The sequence below is a fragment of the Euprymna scolopes genome, chromosome 42, assembly GCF_053919585.1.
Source record: "Euprymna scolopes isolate OS-2025 chromosome 42, ASM5391958v1, whole genome shotgun sequence".
Taxonomy (NCBI): Eukaryota; Metazoa; Mollusca; class Cephalopoda; order Sepiida; family Sepiolidae; genus Euprymna; species Euprymna scolopes.
The window spans coordinates 37,038,389-37,045,593 of record NC_136523.1 but is presented as its reverse complement, the minus strand read 5'-3'; the positions used below and the strand labels follow the sequence as shown (position 1 = coordinate 37,045,593).

At 34.1% G+C, this 7,205-nt stretch overlaps 1 pseudogene; it reads left to right on the top strand.

Moving 5' to 3' along the window:
• Positions 1-2,038: 2,038 nt before the first annotated feature.
• Positions 2,039-2,157, top strand: LOC145267366 (5S ribosomal RNA; annotated as a pseudogene).
• The last annotated feature ends 5,048 nt before the right edge of the window (positions 2,158-7,205 follow it).

Below are 7,205 nucleotides of genomic sequence, written 5' to 3'. Positions count from 1 at the left end.
AACGTTAACCCGGGGAGTTTGAACAAAGTACTTTCAGGTATTGTATCTTTAGTCATGGCTATTGGTGGTTGAGAAGGTTTCTTGTAATTATTGAAGGAAACAAGTTTAGTCTTGGCAGCATTGAATGTGATCATCCAACTGGCTAAAATGAACATTTATCTTTTAAATTATAAAAATAAATAAATGGTGTTTGAGAATTTTTCTTGTAATTATTAAAGAAAACGAACTTAGTCTTAGTAGCATTGAACGTTATCATCCATTTTTGATCTCATTCCGCTACAGACTGGAGGTCTTCCTCTAGTGTTTCCACCATTGCTTTGGATATGTGTTCATTCATTTTCCCCTCGTGCCTGTTGTAGAACGTGGTGTCGTCAGCAAATATACCCATCTCAGAGATTATTTTATCAGGAAGGTTATTTATTAATATCAGGAATAATAAAGGTCCAAGGATTGAGCCCTGTTTTCGAATATTATTAGGCTGATATATGATCGTTGATGTGAGAAAGAAACTTGCGGTAATTTCAATACGCAGCAGTTCTTCATCAAAGAAAGAAGTCAGCAAAACATTACATGAAAAAGGGAACATTCGAAAGAAACAGGGGAAAAATAAGAACACTGATGCCTATGTAAAAAAAAAAAAGTCATTTTAAGGAAGACATAACTTTTTACATGCAAAACAAAATAGTGATTTCTTTTATGCATTGTCTTATTAAGTCTTGTCGAAGTTATCTCCCTTTCATTGCACGTAGTGAATATGAGAGTGACCTCGCTTTGACGTAGCCTCGTTTTGGAATATCATAACGTATGATAATTGTCATAAGAAAGAAACTTGTAGTTATTTTGATGTGTAGCAGTTTTTCACCAATGAAAGAGGCTAGCGAAATTTTACATAAAAAAGGGACCTTCGAAAGAAACAGGGCAAAAAAAATATATGTCAAGAGGTGCTGGACTAAAGGAGTAAATTAATGATTGTCTTTTAAAACGTGATTTTATTATTTGTATTGAACTATGTAGCACAATATTATTTTCTGAGAATTTATTAATTTATCTCATTTGGGTCGGTTCTCTTTTGCCATTTACCTATCTCTCTCTGTCTAGTTATCTATCTAGGGTCAATTTTTATTTCCTTTCCAACTCCAGATTTCCTTTGCCTTAAAAAAAGTAGTCGGTATTCTTTCAAGTACGACAACACAGTTGGAATAAAGATAGATAGATGAGCGAGAGAAGGGAGGAGGGGGTTAAGAAAGTTCCCTTCGTAACCCCTCTTTTAGATGGGAATATCCACCGGTGACGTGAGAGAGTCGCCATCTTTTTTTTTAGGTGGTGGCCAGAAAGTGGGTGTTCAATGCATCGAAAATTAAGCTTCTCTCCTTTTATCATAATTGCTCTGACCCCCAATCACGCCCCCAATTGAAATAAATGGCTCTCGTTTTGGGGAAGCTCTATGCCTTGACAAGCTTCTGGGATTGACATTCACTTCTGATATGAAACGGAACACATACATCAAATCTGTTGCCAATATCGCTGGAAAAATGGTTGGATCACTCTATCGCTCCAGTAGGTATTTCACTGCCGATGCAATCCTCTATCTGTGTAAGAGCCAGGTATGCCCTAAAATGGAGTACTGTTGATAGAGTTCAAAACCACCTTCGAAACCTGGTAAGTAACGCCCTCTCTTTTCTCTGCAACCTCTTTCACACAGAAGAGACATTTCGAGATTGTCTATGCTATATCGTTATTTTCAAGGCAAGTGTTCGACTGAGTTTCTATCTATGGTCCCCCCCCCCCCAACAAAACTTTCACACTGAGCACTCATCAAGCTACAACCCATATCAACAATTTCTTCCACTCTGTGCCTAAATCTAAACGCAGATTCTATAAACTAAGCTTCTTTCGCAGAACTATCCGCCTGTAGAACACTGTTCCGCTGGCCTGCTTCCCAGTTGAATACAACATAGTCACCTTTAAATCCAACGTAAACAAGTTCTTGATGAGCCGTCCCCGTAAATAATAAAATTCTACCCAATTTACACACTTTATGTACGGCATAATCACGTTGACACACCGGTTCCCATTAAATCACCGAAGTTAAGCAACGTTGAGCCTGGTCATTACTAAAATGGGTGACCACTTTGGGAAGACCAGGTGCTGTATGTAGGAGGATGTCGACACCTAACGGGGATATACATGCGACTGGGGACCGCATGTGAATTCCATACTCCCATGGAACTTCCTCCTTTGGAGGAAGCCAGTTAAACCCGAATAGGGTTAGTGTCGACCGACACACAATTTACACTATTAAGAATTACTACACTACCACCTTGCATTCAGTAACCATTATCCTCAAGTAGCCTTCAGGTCTTGATAAGTGGTGATTCAGAAATAAAATAAAATGAATCCTAATAATACGAGTTGCCAATCCTTATCTCAAAATCAGAAATATTGTTTAATACTTTAATACACATTAAAAAATGTATAACTTAAATTTGATGCTGAGCAATTTTTTTTTTTTTTTTTGGTTTCACTGTTAAATTTTTGTTTCTTGTCTAGAATTCCCTCTATATTAAAAAAAAAAACAAAAATAAAGAAAAATCTGTATGAAGGAAAGAAAATAGCATATTCCAAAAATCAAGCAAATTGATCAGGTAGTTCTATTTTTAAATAAGAAAATCAAATTTTCTGTGTATCCGAGAAGTAACTGTCTCGCCCATCTTTTTCAAAAGCCTCTTAAGAAAATAAGAGATATTACAGAACAGCAATTCATACTTACAATACTTATGTTGTAATGCCTATGAATTCCCATAAACCATTTCAAAAATGATTTTTTATAAGAATAAACAACTAAATCAAACTGTTTTATTTTTAAATAGGAAAATCAAATTTTCTGTGTATCCGAGAAGTAACTGTCTCGCTCACCTTTTTGAAAAACGTCTCAAGAAACAAAGAGAGATAACTCAACAACAATTCATACTTACTAGATTGATGTTGTAATGGCCACGAATTCCCATTAATCATTTAAAAAATGATTTTTTTTATAAGAATAAAACTACTCAATTAAACTATGCGATTATTGGAATGTGATATTTTCGTTTCATCACGTGCATGTACATCATAAAAATTTATTTTTATTTTTGTTTTTTTTGACGCACCCTAAATGGTAAAATTTACACAAAAGATATAATGTGATTATATCACTTGTAGTGTTGCCGACAATATATATTCCGAAATGAATAATGATCGATCGATTAGTTTAGAACATAATCCTGTATGTATTGAGATGAACGATTAAAATGTCACCCTAGAAAAGACGACATGATTCCATTTCCGTCTGATGAAAACCAGTTTCTTTTTTTTGTTTGTTGTTGTTGACTATCTACTAGTTGTGTACAAATCCAAGGAGCGATAGGCGCCTTCTATCATGCCTGAAAGTGACAAGGTTCAACAAGCGAGATCGGAGATGCGCCACTGTACAACTTATGCTCTCTACCGATCCAAGTTATGACAACAGGACCATTGCCAGCACCCTCAAAATGCATTGCTGGATTGCCACGAATAACAGGGACATGTCCAGGGTAGTGAAAACAAAGTTTCCGGCCACGGTTATGGTCTTTGGTGGAGTTTCAAGTGAGGGCCACATCATGCCACCTCACATCTTCGAAGTCGGCTTGAAAGTCAACACCAAAGTGTACCTGGATGTGCTGAAAATCAGGTGTCCGTTCGTAGACCCTGGGTGTGGCAGTAGGATTCGGTGCCGGCCCATAAGACCAAAGAAATCAATGCTTTGCTTCAGAAGAAGTGCTATGACTTTGTAACCTTCACTCCCGACCTGAACCCGCTGGACTACCTTGTTTGGTCATGCATCAAGAACATCACCAACATGACCTCCCACAACACCAAAGCCAGCCTGATCGCCGCCATCTGGCGACTATTTACCGAGTTCCCACCGGCGCTTGTGGAAAAGGCATGCTCCCAGTTCCAGACCCGTATCGAGGCAGTAATTGAGGCTGAAGGTGGCTACATTGAGTAGATGTTAGCTTTACTACATAATCAAGTAACCTGAATTGATTTTTTTCAAAAAAAGTTTTTAAAAAAAAGCTGATTTCTTAATGGCGACAACTTTATCGTTTTACCCTTTGTATGTCTGCCCTCCTCTTTTCTCCCCCTTTCTCTCTTCTTTATTCCTTTCCCTCTCTCCACCTCTCCCTCTCTCTCTCTCTCTCTTCTTACCTCTTCTCTAGTCTCTTCATCTCTCTCTTTTCTTTTCCATTTTTCTCTCTACTTCCCTCCCTATCTTTCCATCTCTCTCTGCCTCCCTCTCTTCCCCCTTCTCTCTCTCATTTTCTCTTTTTCTTCTCTCTTTCCCTCTCTATCTCCTTCCTTCTCTCTCCCTCTTTCTCTCTTTCTTTCTGATATCTCTCTCCATCTCTCTCTCTCTCTCTTTTCTTTCCCCTCTCTCCCGCCCCCTCCTTCTCTCCCCCACTCTCTCTAATCTTCTCTCCTCTTTTCTCTTTATCTCCCTCCCTGTTTTTTTCTTTTCTCTATCCCTTTCCCTTCCCTCTCTCTCTCTCTCTCTCTCTCTCTCTCTCACATTCGCTTAATAAACGTGCGTGTGTGCATATCAATGTCCGACTGCCGTGTGTCCGTGTGTGCGTGTCCAGTTCAAATCGTGTTCACCCAATCAGCCGAAGCAAAAGATTGAATTACTTCCCTTGAATTATCCGATAAAAATCACTAATTAAACATTTAATCTTCGTTATTGTACCTATTTACAATGCCTCCCCACGGGGCAGAGTTAGACACCAGGGTCGTTTTTTAACGTGGAGAAAAGGTACAAAAATAAAAATTGTCTCAGTCGTGAAGCATGCTCTTCCACCGAAAGAGAACAAGAAATGGAAGTGCAGCAAACTGCAGCATTAATGAATGCAGCATCTGAAGAACAGATACTACACTTTGATCTTGACCAAAAGGCCAAGTAGCGTAACCATTACTGAATGTAATGTCGCAGTAATGAATATAAAAAAAAAAAAAAACGATAAGATAGAAAATTAAATATTAATAAAAATATTTTTCAAGAAACTTTCAAATGTGTACATAAATGAAAAGTATCAATTCAGGGGAAGTAACTCTATCCGTCTTGTTACAATTAATGGTGGATGTCACGCAATCATCTATTTGTACAAAGTACACGTTTTATGCAATGATGTAGAAATATTTAACTTATTGTAACATGACAATTTAGGTAGATAACATTGCTTATTTGTTGAAATTGATGAAAACTAAGTAGTTATTAATTTTTCTTTTTTTTTAATGAAAACTTTTCTTTTTTTTTCAGTAATCAAATTTCGCTACATTAATCACGAACAACCGGTTACGTCCAAAAATTCAATACACAAAGTCAAGACGCCGGAAGTGGACTTAGTTTATTTAAAATATGGAACGGAAATCACTAAACCTCAAACGAAATACGAAACCATATAGGAATAACTTATTTTTAAAAAAATATTTTAGTTTTAACACTTCTTGTGCTATCATGAAAGAATTAAGAAAAATGATAAACTTCGATTTCGGTTTCGTAATTTATGACAAAATTTGTGAAAATTTTAAATTATTTCTATTTGTATATATTTTAAATATTTCGAAAATTATTTATAGAAACGTAAACTATGAAAGTTTAAATTACTTTTTGTGAAATAAAATATTTCCATATGAATATAGTTTTAAATACAAACATATATATATATTTATAGAAATGTAAAAAATAAAAGTTTTTTTTATTGTTTCATAATAAAACAGGAACTGTCTCCATATGGTTTCGTATTTCCTTTCATGCTTAGTGAATTCCATTCCATATTTAGGTAAACTGAGTCCACTTCTAGCGTCTTAACTTTCATATGAGCAGGGAATTTTTTTTTTTTTTTTTTTTAAGTTTATTTAATGATCATATTTCAATTAGAACGTTTGAATTTAACCTGGAAAAAAAATAAAAATAAAAATAAAAAAACAGAAACTATTTTAAAATATTGCGGTATAGGGAGCTTGGTTGACAGTCACCGTTGCTTGGTATCACAGTCGTGATGTGAGCATAGGTAAATGTTTCCCAACCCCTAACAAAAAAATAAAAATAAAAAGGTTGTCAGAAACAGCATTAAGGCGATTTGAAAAGTTCAATATATGACTTTTATTTAACCATAGAAAGAAATATTATTTATAACTTCTTGTATGGTCGCTAGGACTCTCTCTCTCTCTCTCTCTCTCTCTCTCTATATATATATATATATATATATATATATATATATATATATATATATATATATATATATATATATATATATATATATATATGTCTTTTAAATTCAATAAAAATCCTCCTAAATTTGCTGATGAGGAGACCGTGCTTACCAAAAAAACTATATATAATTGTTCTACATAACTTCATGTATACCACAAATAAAAAGCACGGATTTCCGAAACGATCGTACAGATAATTAACTTTGTTGTTGTTCCTTCTTATGAAACTGATTTTTAATTTAATTAAAATTTGATTTTTAAATTTAAAAAATTTTTTAAAATTTTTAAATTGAAAATCACTTTACTTAATATATATATATATATATATATATATATATATATATATATATATGTGTGTGTGTGTGTGTGTGTGTGTGTGTGTGTGTGTGTTAATGAAAACAAAGGGATGTGGTGTTTACCTGATATACGCATTAAATCTAATATAAATACCAGTATTTATATATAGATAATTGAATCCCAACCGAATTAAAAAAGCACAATAGGCAATAGAGAGCAGAGCTTGTTATAAGAGAAAGAAAATTAAAACTGTTCGACTGAATACTCCAAAAAACAATTTACAAAGTCCTTATTCTGTGGAGTTTCAAAGAATACTATTCTTATTATTTTTCTCATCAGAGGACATAAAGAAATCAGCAAATTATATTTGTAGCTATGCTAGAATTTGCTAGTTAAGGAATAATTTGTCTTATATATATATATACATATATATATATATATATATATATATATATATATATATAATGAAAAGCAGGAGAGAAATCTCTCTCAGACTGAGGCAAAATGTTTTTTTTTTGACAATATAAAATATTTTTTCTTTGTTCTTTTAAGACGGTATTAAAATCCGTTATATTTCTTAATTTAGTATTATTAATCCAGTGTGATTCGGACATTAATAT